The sequence below is a fragment of the Vombatus ursinus genome, unplaced genomic scaffold (genome assembly GCF_900497805.2).
Source record: "Vombatus ursinus unplaced genomic scaffold, bare-nosed wombat genome assembly UNPS02014168.1, whole genome shotgun sequence".
Lineage (NCBI taxonomy): Eukaryota > Metazoa > Chordata > Mammalia > Diprotodontia > Vombatidae > Vombatus > Vombatus ursinus.
In genome coordinates this window covers 346,498-364,602 of record NW_020953946.1, presented here as the reverse complement: position 1 = coordinate 364,602, position 18,105 = coordinate 346,498, and positions in this window count along the sequence as shown.

The window sequence follows — 18,105 nt, the reverse complement described above, 5'->3', positions numbered from 1 at the left end:
GTGTCCCAGAGGAGAGGATAGCTGCTAGTGTAAACAGCTGCAGAATAAGGTCAGATAGAATGAGGACTGAGAAAAGTTGATTCTATTTAGTGATGAAAAGATTGTTGGTAACTTTAGATCAGCTACAGTCAAGTGGTGAGATCAGAAGTCAGATTGCAAGACTGAGAAGACAGGTGAGGAAATTGAGGCAATTAGTGTAGCTCATCTTTTCTAGTTTAACTTTGAATAGGAGAAGGAAGGAAACAAGTATTTAAGTGCCTCTTATTTATAAATATTATCTGATCTGATCCTCAAAACATCTCTGGGAAGTAGGTACTGCTATTATCTCCATTTTATGGATGAAGAAACTGACACAAACAGAGGTTAAGTCACTTACCCAAGGTAATACAGCTAGACCCTTAGGAAGATATTTCTGTATCTATTTCCCCTCCCTCTAGGCATTTTAAGGGTTGTGACTACATTTGGTGACTTTTTTTGGGCAGGTTTAGAGAAGAAAGGAGATTATCAGTCTTGTGTTATTAGGTGGATTTGAGATGATAAGAGCTTACTGAAATGGCATAGGTGTGTTTGACATGGCAAGTGTCTCAGACTGTCCAGTCATCCTCAGTAGTGCCTCGAGAGTACCAGCTATAAAACTAAGTTTGTGGAAGAGCTCAGATTCTAAGGATTTCCCAGATCCTAGTTATCTAGATTTTTTTAACTAAGATTATTTTTTTTACTGAAATATCTGAGTTCACCTAATCCTTGGTTTTTCCTTCCTAGACTTTACTTCTTGCCTATATTGCCCTGATAAATTTTGAAACTGTGTGACTCTCCAGAGTAAAACTTTTTCTTCATTCATTTCCAGAAGGAAAACTAATCTTCTTTATCCTTCCATTTACATTTGCCTTGTATATATTGTGGAGGACACATAGAAGCAAAAGGACAGAAAGATTTCAGGTTTAGAGTGATGATGTGTAGAGAAATATACCATGCCCCATGAAGATTCATGTGCAGTTCAAGGATTGTGATTTGGTTATGATGGCATATAGTTATTAAAACATCTAAATGTTTATTGACAAGTGGATTAATCAGGTATTTAGACCAACTAAATAAAAAGAACCTCTGGTCCTGAGGACACCAATGTGTGTCATCTCCCCCTTCTGATTGTAAGCTTCTTGAGGACAGGGACTGTTTTTCTTTGTATTAATTGTAAATTCATTGTTAGCACAGGGCCTGGTAAATAGTAGAAGTAACAAATGCTTACTGGATTGGATTGGACTTGAATCTAGTTGATAATAAATTTACAGAAACTTCCCTTGTAAATGGTTACAAATTTTTCTCACATTCTGTATTTCTAATACATAAATTAACAGTGAAACCCATAACTTTAAGCTCAAAATGAGCCAAAATAAATGGCATCATAATTCTGAATGACATTATCATACTTTTTTTTCTTACAAACAGACAATACATAGTCTGTACTACTTTCTTTTCATGCATTTTTATTCAAAATGCCATACCAAAAAAACCACCAAAGTGTGCTATGATTTTTGTCTTGTGTATTGCACAACATCAGAAATTTCAGGAAAAAGTAAGAAAAACAATAGAAAAGCCAAGATTTGAAACCATCTATTAAGGCAAAAAATGGCTCAATTTAAGATTATTAAATTAAAATGGCCTAATTACCAAGCTATTTCACTCCCTCCCTGCCCTGAAGGTACACTGACTTTTTAAAAGGTCCCTCAACTATTTCCGCCAGCAAAATGTGATTTCTATGTAATTAGGCTCTTTTCTCCTTCTCTTAACCCCATAGCTAGTTGCCTTGAAATTCTAAGGTTCCAAGCCTTGGAATCAAGAATGGCAATTGAATATCCTGGGGGAGGGGGTTAAGGCAGCAGGGAAGGGCCCCATTATACAGCCCATTGCATCTACAATAATCTTTAGAAAAAGTCATCACAGTTACAAATTTAGTAACTATTTTTAAAATGAGCTTAGTCTTCAGATATTAAGTGGAAGAAATTTCCTAATGATTGATGCTATCCAAAAATAGAATGGGCTGCCCTAGCTAGCTAGCATTTGTGTGGTGCTTCAAAATTTTCAAATTGTCTTGAACTTATTATTTAATTTGATCTTCCCAACAATCTCATGAAGTAAGTGCTATCATTATCCCCATTTTACAGATGAAAAAACTGAGTCTTAGTGAGGTTATGAGACCTCTAGACTTATAGAGCTAGTAAGCATCTGAGTCATAATTTGAATTTACCTTGTTGACTTCACATCTAGTGCCCTATGCACTGTACCCCCCAGTCCCTTCACTATTGATCTTCAAGTGAAGACTGGATCATCACTTTGATGGGAATGTTGTAAAAAAATTCATTGGTCAAATATGGGTTGGATTATGATCTCTGAAGTCCCTTCCAAGTTTGAAATTCTATTGGCTGTTCAAACCACAGACATCCTGTATTCATCACTAGGCCCTTGCTTTTGGACTGGTCTGCCTGAACTCAGTAACTGCAAAATCTACAATTAAAAAAATTTCAAAAGCTTCATTTAATGGAGTTCTACCCAATTAGCAGCGTGTTGGAACCCCAGGCCAATCTAGAAGCCAAATCCTGTTACAATATTTGCTGTTGTCAGGGAAATATTTACAAAATGTTAAACAATAGAATGAAGCCAGTCCTTTGGAGTTTATTTTCATTAAACAAGATTTTAGCTGTAGTCTTCAAGGTTGTGGGGAGGTGTGCAGGTAGCAAGGAAAGATATAACGTAGAGCCTAAATCTTCCTTTGATATGAGGAGAGCTAACTGTCAAGAGGTATAAGTATACAGGGATCATTTTATTACCCATTACCAGGGAGGCTGGGGAGGAGGGACATATCTACAAAGTTATACAGTTACTTATCACTCCATTTGGCCACAACACAAAATTGGCTGTGAGGTTGTCCAGTTGTTCAGAAAGTGATGACTACTCAGTATGGAAAAGGACCTCAATAAACTTTAAATAACTCTTCCCCAACCTAGCAGGTATGTACAAGTTTTGGTGACTGTTGATTCGTTTTTCACTTTCATCAGACCCAGTTAAAGAGGCAAAGCATAGCTTACTGGATTCATTGCATCTTGGTGACACTTTTCCTCTAAAAACCACTCCTAAACTCCTATTAAGGATACAGGGCACTCTTTCCTCAATGTCAAGGAAGGAAGGCACTTAGTGAAGAATATTCTGGGAAAAAAAAGTGAGAGATTGAAGCTTAAGAGCAGATACAACCTGACTGAATTAGAAAACATTCTAATTCCATTCTGCATTGGCCTAATCATAAAGCATATACTATGTGAGGCAGAGGAAAATTTGCAAGATTTTGAAATCACCAGATCAGAGATGTGGAGTCACCTAGAAGAAATCTTAAAGATTATATTATTTGGGAAGCCCAGAGAGATCAAAGGATTTGCTTAAGGTCACAGAGGTAATAAATGGCAGACCCAGTATTCCAACTCATGTCTTTGTGACTTGGAGTGAAACACTATTTGCACTGCAGTACACAACCTCATCGACTTGATTGTCTCATTGTGGAAGAGAAGTGACCCTGTCTTCTTACCAACTACATATGTGGCTCACAATTCAGACAGACAGATACATTCATACATAAATAGAGATATACATAAAGACATGTACATATATATGCATAGAGAGAAATATATAAGTATGCAGAGAGAGAAATAGAGATAGATATACATACTGAGAGAAAGAAAGACAGAAATAGAGAGATATACAAGTACGTATATAGATACATATAGATAGATTGAAACAGGAGATAGAGATTGATAGAGAAATATGCATATAGAGAGAGATGAAGATAACTATAGAAAGATATAGACATATACACACACAGGTATGAGATAAAGAAAGAGATAGATACATAGATACGTAGATGATAGATACATGTGTGTACATATGTGCATTGTATATGTTTATACACATATGTGCTTGTGTATGCGTATATATAATACATGTATATTTGTATTTGTTTATATGTGCATATGTTGTATATAGTATATTTTTATATGTATTATTGTATTCTTTCCAGTGAAATAAAAATCCCTTAAGAGCAGAGAGTTTCATTTTTTTTGTCCTAGCAACCACTAGCAGTACCTTGTATGTAGTAGGTACTTAATAAGTATTTGTTTTGAAGATGAAGGGGTCATATCTGGAGAATAAAATTAAGGGGAGAGAGGGGATTATACTAGGAGAAGGAGAAAGGGAGAGGAAGAATGGGGTAAATTATCTCACAAAAAAAACAGAAAAGAAAAGGCTCTTACAGTGGAGGGGAAACAGAGGAAGGTGAGAGGGAATGAGTGAATCTTATTCTCATAGGATTTGACTTAAGGAGGGAATAACATACACACTCAATTGGATATGAAAATCTGTCTTACCCTACAGGAAAATAGGGGGGAAAGGGGACAAGAGAGTAGGGAGATGATAGAGAGGAGGGCAGATTGGGAAAGGGGGTAATCAGAAGCAAATACTTCTGAGGAGGGACAGGGTCAAAAGAAAGAATAGAATAAATGGGGGGCAGGATAGGATTAAGGGAAATACAGTTAGTTTTTCACAGCGTGTCTACTATGGAAGTGTTTTGCATAACTGCACATGTATAACCTATATTGAGTTGCTTGCCTTTTCAATGAGGGTGAGTGGGAAGGGAGGAAGAGAGAAAATTTGGAACCCAAAGTTTTAAAAACACATGTTTAAAAAAAATGTTTTCACATGCAACTGGGAAATAAGAAATACCGGAGATGGGGTACAGAAATCTATCCTGCCGTACAGGAAAACAGAAGGGGAAAGGGACAAAAGAAGGGGGGAGAGATAGAAGGGAAGGCAGACTAGGGGAAGGGGTATTCAGAATGCATGCTATCTTGGGGTGGGGGGAGGAGTGAGATGGGATGAAAATTTGAAACTCAAAATCTTGTGGAAGTAAATGTTGAAAATTAAAAATAAATAAATTTAAGAAGTGTTTGTTACATTGAATTGATAATAGTAGCTAACATATCATTCCAACTATGTGCCAGGCACTGTACTAAGCACTTCACAATTATTATCTCATTTAATTCTCACACCAACCCTGGAAGGTAGGTGCTTTTATTATCCCCAGTTTACTGATGAGGAAACTGAGGCAAGCAGAGGGTAAATGACTTGTCCAGGGTCACGTAGCTAGTAATGTCTGAGGCTAGATTTGGACTCAAGTCTTCCTGACTTCAGTCCTGGCACTCCATCCACTGTGCCACCTAGTTACCTCAAATTGTTTCAAGCACCATAGCAGAGGAGGAAAAAACTGCATGGGTAGCTTGGAAACATAGGGCCTCAGGAGGGTTTAAACGGAGACTCAGTTTTATGCTGGTCTCTTTGAGAAGCTCAGGACTAGCCTAGGCAAAACTGTGACCTAACCTCTCTAGCAGCCTCCCACACTTTGGTCCTTTTCTACATTTTGTCCCTCCCAGGCTCCCAATATCCATTGGCCTCCCTTCCTATCAGGAAGAAAGTGACCAATGGAAAAGTCATAATTGTGTAGTCAATTTTTTTTTTAATTATCCCAAGGTTATTTATGTTTTAAAGGAAAAGTGGTAGAATTTCAGACAATAGCAACAGGATTGGCAAGAAAGGTGGTAGGGCCTTATAGTTGTTAAATACCACATACATCACAAATCCAGGCACTCCTCATCATTACCCAAAGAAAATAATATTATTATTACTTATACCAGTGATTTAATTAGTGTTGGAAATTCCTAGTGAAGAAACCTTCTGGGGCAGCTAGGTGGCGCAGTAGATAGAGATCTGGCCTTGGAGTCAGGAGGACCTGAGTTCAAATCCGATCTCAGATCAGACACTTGACACTCACTAGCTGTGTGACCCTGGGCAAGTCACTTAACCCCAAATGCCTGGCAAAAAACTAAATTTAAAAAAAAAAAGAAACTTTCTACCAATGTTGATTGTCTACCTTTTTTGTTCTTAGAGCCTTTTATCCACAAAGCCAGATTAACTTGCATTGTTTTGAATGAGACCAGAAGACTTGGCCTTGGAGACAAACCCTGGAGACCATATATGGCGTGAACAGAATGATTTTTCACCAAATGAAATGTTTCTTCACCATTGGCTACCATTTCAACCATCACCTGAATGGGGCTATTACCCTATCAACTAATGTGATTTTAAAAAGTGGTGAAAATGTCAGAAGTTAGTGAGGTTCCTGGATTATAGGAGGCACTTCAGCTGGACCTAGGAGTTGGAAACCCTGGGAACTTAAAAGTCACAATTTTTTTTTTCAAAAAATGATACTCTGTAATTGAAAAGGCCAGAGTTAGCAAAAAGATTGAAATACTCAATAGTGTCCTAGCATTTGGCCCATGAGGGGTTCAGAGTATACTCTGGGAGGTTGGGATCTGGAAAATGAATCTGTTATTCAGACTAAAAATCTAACCAAGGTATTGAAACCTTATGAGGAAATTAATGGTGTGGGGGGAGGGCAGGGAAAGAAATAAGCACCTATTATGTGCTAGACACTTGCTAAGTGTTTCATAAATATTTTCTCATTTGATCCTCAAAATGACCCCGTGAGGTAGGTGCCCCACAGGCAGCCAGAGGAAATTGAGGACATTGAGGCAGACAGAGGTTAAGTGATTTGCCCCGGATCACACATAGTAAAGATCTGAGGCTGGATATGGCCTCAGATCAGGTCATTCCTGACTCTAGGCCCAGCACTCTATCCACTGTGCCATCTATTAGGTGGATCACAGATCTACATATTGAGCATATCAATGAAGAGATCAAGCATAGAGACTGAATATATATATAGACATACATGAATACATACATAACATAAAGCTTAATCCTATTTATGAGCATGATTGTTTTTCTGCTCTTAACCAAGAACAATTGTTTATCTTTTTATAAGGGCCAGGCACAGAGTCAAGAAGACCTGAGTCCAAATCTGGCCTCAGACTCCTACTAGCTGTGTGACCCTGGGCAAGTCACTTAACCCTGTTTACCTCAGTTTCCTCATCTGTAAAATGAGCTGGAGAAGGAAATGGTAAACCACTCCAGTATTCTTGCCAAGAAACCCCCAAATAGGGTCACAAAGAAAATGACTCAAGAACAGACAACAACAAAATTAGAGATTCGGGTTTTATTGCTTTCTGTTTGGTTGTTATTGTACCTAATAATGAATTTCGGAATGAGAAATAAATATTGAATTCTTATATTTTAGCTTTATTGTGCCTTTTTATATTTATAGAATTTGGATATTGGAACGGTTATTATAATATTAAAAGTATACTATGTTTTTTTGAAACATTAATCAAATAAAATCAAACTATCACACATTTTTTTCAATAGAAAAAGATCTGTAATCTTTGACGTACTAGAGTGTGAGCTTTGATGTCAGGAAGGCATGGGGTCAAGTCCTGACTTTGACACATACCAGCTGCATAACCATACATCATCAACTTCTCAGTCCTCCTAAGCAACTCTAAAACTATAAATAATAATAATAATAATAATAATAATAACTAACACAACACAACATTTTAAGGTTTGCACTATATCTTTTCATTTTGTCTTTATAATAATTTTGGGAGGTAGGTGATATAATTATCTGCATTTTTCAAATGAGGAAACTGAGGCAGAAAGAAGTTAAATGGCTTGCCTGTGGTCATACACATAGTGAGCATCTGAGGCAGGATTCAAACTCAGGTCTCACCTGACTTGTAAGTCCTACACTTTATCCACCGTACCTACCACCTAGCTGCCTTAGCACTCATTAATCTGCATTGGTGGAGGGGACAATGAGGTTCCTGGATTATAGGAGGCACTTCAGCCGGACCTAGCAGTTAGCACAAGCAGCAGAAAATCAATCCACTTTGTTGCACTTCAGGCTCAGAGGCTGCGTTGAGTGCACAATCATCTGCAAACAAAAAGTCATTTAGCAACTCTCCCTCCACTGTAGTCTTGGCTTGTAGCCTTTTCAGGTTAAATAATTTACCCTCAGTGTGGTAGATGAACTTGATGTCATTTTTGTTTTTGTTGAAGGTGTCTGACAGAATAACAAAAAAAAAAAAATCATGCTAAAAAGCATGAGAGCATGCACACATCTCTGCTTCACTCCATTGGTGACTGAGAAAGCACAAGAGCATTGTCCATTATCTAGAACCCATGTAGTCATGCCATGATGAGACATCTTGAACTTCTCGGTGCACCCAAATTTTGTCATAGTTTTCCACAAGCTCTCATGACTGACAGTGTCAAAACCTTCATTAGATCTACAAGTCTTGTATACTGACTTCTGTTCTGCTCCTGGCATTTCTTCTGGAATTGTTGAGCAGCAAATTCCATGTTAACCATTTCTCAGCCCTTTCTGAAGCCTCACTGGCTCTTGGGTAGATGACCATCTTCCAGGAGAAGGATCAGCCTATTAAGTAGGACTCTGGCAAGAATCTTGCCAACAATGATGAAGAAAAAGATCCCACTGTGATTTTCACAGGACAATCTATTTCTTTTTTTCTTTATGGAGATGGATAATGGAAGCATCCTTGAACTCCTGGGAGATAACCTCCTTTTGCTATATAACCTGGAAAATTTCTGTCAGCTTTTGTATGAGCAGTGGACAACCTGCATGGTGAATCTCATCTGGAATGGAATCAAAATCAAGTGTTTTGCCACACAAGAAGAGCCTAATGGTATTCCAAACCTCTTCTTCAGTTGAAGTTTGGCAAGAGAGTAATTGACTTCAATCTGAGGTATACAGTCAATGTCTTCAGCATTGATTGGTGACATCCTATTGAGAACCCTATGGAAGTGTTCAGCCCATTTCTCCAGCCTCATGTCTTTATCATTACTTGATGTGGCTCCTTCAGTACCTAGTAGTTGAGATGCACTAGATAAATAGCATTCAGGGCATAAATAAAAGTGCTTTGGATTATTATAATCAATGTAAAACTGAATTTCATCTGCTTTCTTATTCAGTCAAGAATCCTTTATCTCTCTAAGATTTGCTTACTCTTTACTTTTGATGAGAGGGCCCTCTTCAGTTGTCCTTATCTGTATCTTGCCACTGAATCCAAATGGCTCCAGAGGAGAAAGTGAGGCTGGTGATTTTGCATAACCCCTCCCCCTCACTTAAATCCAATTCACTTACAAGTCATGGGATCATCTTCCTGATGTCATGATCCTCTCTGAGAACAAAAGACAAACAACTTTTGATGAAATTAAATGCTGCCTAATTAGAGATGGCTGAACTATCCTGCTAGTAAACTGTATGGAGTTCTCATTTTTTATTTGGCAGCCTCTGAATTTCCTCATCATTCTTGTCAAACCATTCTCGTCAGACTTGATGTTTGTGTGTGTTCTGGTCCAGAGAAGTTCATGCAGTGCTGTACACCAAATCTCTGGAAGCTGCTCACTCCTTTTCTGCTCCACTGTTGCCAGCTTTCCCTCCAAGTTAGCAAGGAACTAGTCACTCTCAGAGAAGCACTCTAATCCGTAGACATTAAGTCTTCAGATAGTTGTTTTGCCTTGGGGCAGCCACTTTTGTTGAATGCAGATGCTGAGCTTGGAGAGTATAAGTTTATGATCAGTCCAACACTGAGCCACTCATTGCCTTTGTCCCTCTTATATCCTATCTCATCTCCTTACAATGGCATAATCTGTTAAATGCCGACGTTTGTGGCAAAGGTGTATCCATGAAGTTTTATTGCTTAGGTAAATGGAAGACAGGGTTGGTGATGAGGTCATGACATGCACAAGTCTTTAGTAGTAAGTAACCATTGCTGTTGCTGTTTCCAACCCCATTCCTCCTAACGACTCTCTGCCATGTCTGATAGTCTGCGCATACTCTGATGTAATAGCCACCCAGAATTATAAGCTTGTCCTCTTTTGGCACATTGATGATGAGGATCTCTAGGTCTTCATAAAATTTTTCTTTGACCTCTTTGACCTCATCAGGGTTCATCATGGTGGGAGCACATACACTGATGATGGTGGCATGGTACTTTCCTGCAAGTAGCAATCGCATTGTCATGAGCCTATCATTCACTCTTTTTGGTAGACATATAAGCTTGTTGACTAGATTAGTTTTGATTGTAAAACCTATGCCTGCTTCACGGAGTTCTTTATCACTGCGGCCACTCCAGAAAAAAGTGTATACAGCTCTGACTTCAGTAAGCTGTCTTTCATTTGCCAGACTTGTTTAACTCAGGGTTACTGTTTGGATGTGATACCTGCTGAGTTCTCTCACAACAAAAGCTGTTTGTCTTTCAGGTCTACTGTATTTCATATTGTCGTCCATAAGTGTGCACACATTCTAAGTACCAATGGTTAGTAGAATCATCTTTACAAAAGTTATTGTACATTTTTTTTCTGTTTTGACAGCAAGGTCGGATCCCCTTCCACCGCAGAAAGCAGTCCAGGATTGAATGAAGCAGAAAAATTTTAGGGTACCTTGTCTAACTCATTCCTCACACCAGGAGGTGAGGTCCTTAAAAAAAGCTGCTTAGACACCGAGGGGGCTGCCAAATCTCACTACTACTTTAGTCCAGTGAGAAGATGACCCTATGGCCTGGGCCACCAATGTGCAGAGTTGTGATTATCTTTTTCCAATCTTTTAATCATTCTGAACCACATTTCATATCATTCCTCTCCAATAAGTGTTGTGGTCTACAAGAGACCCACTGTACACTGTGGTACCCCACAGCATTATATGGTGTCTTGACTTCTATGTTTGCAACAAGATGTCCATTAAGGCATGGAGAATATCATGGAAAGCTGTAGCAATGGGGCAGGGAAACATCACTCCTTGCAAGCCTTCAGTCCCTCTGGAGCTTCCTCCATATTCTCCATGGTGCTCATGGGACAACAGAGCATTGGAAGGGGTGGGGGGCATCAATAGAAGCTGAGATTTACCCCTTCAAATCTGCTATTTAAAGTGTCTATAAATGAGAACCGGAGAGTCTCTTAATTTTTCTAAAGCTTAGGGAAGGGAGCAGAACCTGGCAACACCCCAAATATTCTGAAGAACAATATTACCTAGGGGCAGCTAGGTGTCGCAGTGGATAGAGTACTAGCCCTAGATTCAGGAGGAACTAAGTTCAAATCTGGCCTCAGACACATAACACTTACTAGCTGTGTGACCCTGGGCAAATAACTTAACCCCATTGCCTAACCAAAACAAACAAACAAACAAACAGACAAACAAATACAGTATTTCATAATAGTCAATGGCACTCTGAGGTTGAACATACAATTTAGGTGTTTAGTCTCATACGTTCAAAGCTGCAAGGAAGTCCCAGATCATATCACAAGGTCAGGCCACAAAAGACTGCAGACTTTATCAGGTACTTAGCACCATACTGACTTTCAAAGGAAACAATCCTCTGAGCCTTAACTTCTTTATCTCTAAAATGAAATGATCTAAGGAGATGACCTTTAAGATCTCTGCCAGCTCTGATATTCTGTCAAACAATCAATACACATTTCATAAATAATGTAGTCTGTATCAGGTACTGTGCTAAATGTTGAGGATACAAGACAAATAAATGTTTAATAAATGCTTATTTCTTTACTTCTATCCTAAGGTCCCTTCTTGTTCTAAATCTATGCTACATTGGACCTTGAGTTCTTTGAGAGTAGGGACTGTATTTTGCCTTTCTTTGTATCTGTAGCACTTAGCACAGTGGCTGGCATGCAGTTGATGCTTAATAAATGATTACTGGCTGATCCTATGATCCTAAGAACATCCACTCTCTCCCTCAACCTTTCTGCCATCACTGGGGTCTCCAACCCTCTGTAGCATTGCCCAAGACTTTTCAGGCTTTGATCCAACCTCTCTGCCCCCAAATTAGATTATGTCCTTTCCTACTCATAGAACCATGGAAAGAGCACTGACTTTGGAATGAGAGGACATGTATGCAAGTCCTGATTTTGCCACATCCCATCTCTTGGGCACATTACTCAATCATAGTTTCCACATGTGTAAAAAGAAAAGGTTGGACTAGAGCCCCTCTAAGTTCTGATCCTCTGAGCCTTCAATCCACTAATATGGATTGAAGGCCTCCTACATATTTGCCTAAATGATTTAAGAAATCTCTTATTTCTGTGCCCATGCCCTCTAATCCCTGACATGCCTGTGGAAGCAATCTCCACCTCCATATCAATGCTCAACTATTGACATCAGGGAGAATACAAGCAGGAAGGGGCAGCTCTGGCCTTGGAGTCAGGAGGACCTGGGTTCAAATCCGGCCTCTGACACTTGACACTTGTGTCTTACTAGCTGTGTGACCTTGGGTAAGTCACTTAACCCCGATTGCCTCACCAAAAAAAAAAAAAAAGAATACAAGCAGGCAAAAAGGAATAGGGGGAGGGGTCTCAAGCCGTTCCATTGCCACAATCTCCCAAAATGTTCCCACGGTCCTTTAAGTACTCTTTAATGAAGAAGAGAAACGAGAGCTCCCTATACATAATGATGTCATCCCCCTAAAAAACTTTGGGGCTCTGGGACATTGTTCCTCACAATCATTCTAGACCCTATAAACATGACCTTCATAGATCACAGCATTAAATCTGGAAAGGGCTTTATTGGTCATCGACTCCAACCCCCTCATTTTACAGATGAAGAAAATGAAGTTCAAAGAAACTGAGGTTCAAAGTCAAGTAGCTTGTCTAGAATCATCGAGCTATTAGGTGTCTAAAGGTGAGAGCTGAACCAGATCTTTCTGAAAACAAATCCAAAATTCTCTTTACTTTGTCATGCTTCCTCTTCATTATTCTCTATCAACACCCCTTCTCTCATACCTGTTATACCTCCCAAATGTTGGAAAAGTTTCTTTCTCTTTGGGACAATTGGAAACATCCCATGTTTACAAGCATCAGAAAGACTGACTCCTGGGACTGATAAAAAAAAAAAAAGACATTTCAGTTCTTGTTTTAAAAGAGTTTGCAGGAGAAGAATATTACCTTAGTCTTTTGCACTTTTCCAGTTAACAGTGTAAACTTTGGTAACTATGAGGCGCTTTGAATTATTACTGATTTTTTTTTCATTTGTGTCCAATTCTTTGTGACCCCATTTGAGGTTTTCTTGGCAAGGGTATGGTAATAGTTTGCCATTTCCTTCTCCATCTCATTTTAGAAATGAGGAAAGTGAGACAAACAGGGTTAAGTGACTTGCCCTGGGTCACACAACTAGTAAGAGAATGAAGCGAGATTTGAACTCAGGAAGATGAGTCTTCCTAACTCCAGGCCTGGCCCTCTATCCACTGTACCACTTAGCTGCCCCACTTCCTATTTGCTACTCTTCTTTAAAGGAAAGGTTTTAAGGAGAATGTGAAGAAGCCCATAGGATCACAGGATTATAGACCTGGAACAGGAAGGGATTTCAGAGGCCTCCTTCATTTTATAGACAAGGACACTGAGGCTCAGAGAGATCTGAGCCTCAACTTACCCCAGGTCACCCAGGTAATAAGTAGCAGCATTTGTAAGAGATAATGAAGTTGCTGTGAATCATTTAAGAAAAAAACCATACACATACATACCATTTTGACCCCTCTCCTCTCTCTAACTATTCTCTCACTTTCTTTATCATCTTTATGCTTTGATATGTGAGAGGTTTTCCTTTTTATCCTCTTTTCCTTTGAACATTTGAACTCCTCTATAATGAATCATACTTCCTCTCCACTAGAACCCACAAAAGGAATGAAAACTACTTTCTTATCATTGTCTATGCTTGTTACTGAGCATTTTCTTCTCCAGAATTCTAAATTAAAACTGACTTCTTTTTTAGGTGGATATTCTCACAAGTCACATGATACTCTAGCATTTGGATTTACTTTTACTGATATCCTTCCTTCACTGAGTTGTCTGTTGCTTCAGGCTTTTGGGGACTGGATGAAACCTGAAAGGTTTAGCACTGCCTGGAGAAAGGAAACTCCAAGCCCTAGATAATTTTCTTTCCTATTTAAAGTACAAATAAGGGCTGATAAGTTAAATACATCCACTTTGTTTCTACTTCTTTGCTACCTAAAAATAATAAATAAGTGACTGGAAATACAAAGAGTGCCCATCAATCGGGGGCTTGGCTAAATAAATTACAGTACATGAATGTAATGGAATATTACTGTACTATAAGAAATAATGAATGTGACAGATTCAGAGAAATTTGGGGATACTGATATAAAGTGAAGCAAAATGAAGTGAGCAGAAGGAGGAGAACGATTTACGTAATGTCCATAATAATGTAAAGAAAAGGTCTTTGAAAGACTTCGGAACACTGATCAATGAAATAACCAATCATGAGTTCACTAGGCTGATGGCAAAGTGAGCTTCTCATCTCTTAACAAAGAATTGATGGACTACAGTTGAAGAATGAGATGTACATTTATAGGCACGGACAATGGAATTACTTTGCTTAATCATGTGTATTAGTCACAAAGGAGAGTTTCTATGGTGAACAGAAGAAGGGAAGTGAAATTGGTAGGTTAATAGTGATGTTAAAAAAAAGAAGAAGAAAAAAACTTTGATAAAACATTAAAATGGGGGCAGCTGGTGTCGCAGTGGATAGAGCACCAGTCCTGGATTCAGGAGGACCTGAGTTCAAATCCAGCTTCAGACACATAACAGTTACTAACTGTGTGACCCTGGGCAAGTCACTTAACCCCATTGCCTAGCCAAAAAACAAACAAACAAACATTAAAATATATACAAAAGACAGCAGAAAGAAGGTCAGAAAGGGACACAAATAGAAAAGTTTTGTTTCTACTATATTAAATTTAATAAATTCCTCCCCCCAAAACTTGTGTGTAACAGACATTCAAAGTTTCATATGCAATTCCCTTTTCTAGTTTCCTTTGCATAGAGAAATGTCCATGTTTCTTGATGTCCAAAATTAAATCAAAGAATACGTGATGAGGATTAAGGTGCAAGAAGATTGGAAAAGTAAGAGAGGACTAGATTGTGAAGGGCTTCGAATGCCAGAGTATTCAGTATTTGATTCTGGAAGCGATAGAGAGCCACTGGAGTTTATTGAGTAGGAGGGCACATGGTCAGACCTGCCCTTTATGAAAATCACTTCAGTGGCTGAAGGAAGGGTGGTTTGGAAGGGGGAGAGAGATTTGAGGCAAGCAGACCTATCAGCAGACTACTGCAAGACTCTTTCTTCGGTCTGAGATCTCTCTCCAGAAACTTTCCTTTAAAAAAACATGCATTGCTGCTTTTTGTTTTTTCACTATAGTAATTTTTGGGTATCGTTCTGTGTCTATATTCCCTGCACAGAGAGGTGAGACCTTTCTCTGACCTCCCACCTTCCATTTCTTACTGCATGTGCCCTCTCCTCCCGTCCCGCTCTAGGAAATCTCTCAAATCCTCTCTTCTCCTAACTTTGCTGTTATTGTCAAGGGTAACAAGCATGGGGCAGCTCAGTGTCGAAGTGGATAATAGTCTAGGTGTGAGATCATGAGGACCTGCACTATAGCGATGGCATTGTCAGAGGGGAGAAAAGGGAATATTTGAGAGATGTTGGTGAAATAGACAGGCCTTGGTAACAGAGTAGATATGAGAGGTGACAGAGAGTGAGGAGTCGAAGATGACAGCTAGGTTGCAAGCCTGGGGAAATGAGAGGATAATTCATCATCATCACCATCATCATCATCATCACTAACATTTATATAGCATTTGCTATATGCCAGGCACTGTGGCATTATCTCGTTTGATCCTCACAACAACCCTGTCAGATTGGTGCTATTATTATCCTGATTTTACAGATGAGAAAACTTAGGCAAACAGAAGTTCAGTGACTTGCCTAGAGTCATGGAATCAGTACATGTCTGAAGCTAGATTTGAACCCATGTTTTCCTGAATCCAGGCCCTGCTCTCCATCCACTTCGACACTGAGCTGCCCCATGCTTGTTACCCTTGACAATAACAGCAAAGTTAGGAGAAGAGAGGATTTGAGAGATTTCCTAGAGCGGGACGGGAGGAGAGGGCACATGCAGTAAGAAATGGAAGGTGGGAGGTCAGAGAAAGGTCTCACCTCTCTGTGCAGGGAATATACACACAGAACGATACCCAAAAATTACTATAGTGAAAAAACAAAAAGCAGCAATGCATGTTTTTTTAAAGGAAAGTTTCTGGAGAGAGATCTCAGACCGAAGAAAGAGTAAACAATTTGTTTGAGCAATGTGGAGACAAATAGCCAGGTACTAGCTCTGATTTTGCTCCTAAAAATCTCAAGGAAAGACAGATTTCTGTTCATTAAATCCTATTTTTCCCATTGATATTATTTATGCAACTCAAAAAAAAGTTTGGTCACGAGATGAAATGAAATCACACTGGAGAACCTAACAACATGTTTAAAGCATCTTTACCCATGATGATCCAACAAAGCCATACTCTTAATATTTTCACCCTGGTGCAGAAGTGAGTCTGGTTTCTCCAAGGTTCTATCATCCAAATGCAAGTTCTGCTAAATCCTACCCAAATAGAAAGCCTTTCTATATGGATATGGTGGTGGACTATATGTATGCCATCCCAGGTCCTTGCTAAAAAAGTTTAGAGAGGCCCATCACCAAAGGTTGGCCAACCAAGTAAAGAATATATGAAGTCACAGCAACTCACAAAGATTGGCAACCACAGCATAGGAGGATTACCAGCCAAGGGAGAATCCACACCCCTGAAGTTGGAGATTCTGGAAGTATTTACCTATAATACTTTAGTTAGTCCCTGTCCACATACCCTTGGAAATACAATGGGATATAAAATGCACAGTGCCTTGTTCAAAATAAAACCTTAATAAATGCTTATGGAACTGAATTGCAGGTGCCTGATTCAGTGTTGAAGCTGGGTTCTAATTCTGACTCCATTATTACCTAGCTGGGTGACCTTGGGTGAGTCACAAGTTCTCTGGGTTTCTGATACCTCAAGCATAGAATTGTGATTCAGTCCATCAGTAAGCATTTATAAAGTACCAACAATTCTCCAAGCACTGTTCCACATAGTGTGTGATGTGTGCACCTCATGGATGCCAAGCATTTTATATAAGAAGCTGCATGTGAAACAATCAGCATCTAGACTAGTGTAGCCTGTGAAGCCAGCAGCACTGAGTATGGCCTGAAACAGATTAAAATATAATTGGGAAATATTTAACAAAATCAATAAAAATACAATAAAATATGATTTTCTAAACTTGTGATTTTCTAAGTTAATATTTGCTGGCAGGGATCCTTAAGTGTGGTTTAGTTGAGCCCCATGCTCATTTCTATTTGAGTTTGACACTACTATTTTAACTAATATATTTACTATGTCCTCCACTTTAGCTTTCCCCTAAAGTCCTCCCCTTTTTGGTGGGACTTATTTCTCAAAGAGATAAGCATTCCTTTAATTTTCAGACAATAGAAGAAAAATAAGTGGGATATTTCTGAACAGTTTGCTTGGGGGCCCACAATTTAAACTTATGCCTCTGGGCTAATTTTTAAGCTTTCTGTCACCACTGGCCACCTTGCCTCTTTTCCTCCAGTCATATTTAAAGAGATAGTCTATTTCTCAGGTAGATGGAGTCTTGCTTTGAGACAATCTTCATTTGGTAATTCTGATGAATCAGCTCCTATGGCTTTAATGACAATCCGAGTGGGAGTCAGCTGCACCCATCATTCAGGTCCAGCTCAGAGCAACCTGATTCCAGATGAAAAGAACCCATTTGTTGAAACTTATTTACAAAGAAGAGTTGTGATTCATCTATCCTCCTGTCCACTTTTTTCTCCATTTATCTCTCTTTTACCTCCACTGGCCTATGGACCGAGGGGGCACACAGTAGATAAAGGACTGGACCTGGAGTCAAGAAGACCTATAAATCCAGACTCAGATATTTATTAGTTATGTGACCCTGTGCAAGTTACTTAATTACTGCTTGACTCACTTTCTTCATCTGTAAAATGGGGATAATAATACCACCTGCCTCATAAGGATAAAATGAAATAACATTCCTAAGGAACTATATACCTTAAAGCATCCTATAAATGCTAGTTGTTATCATTCTTCTTTTTTCCTCCTTTTCTACCTTCATCTTTGTCAGATCACCACTCTTCTTTCCAGAATGAATGA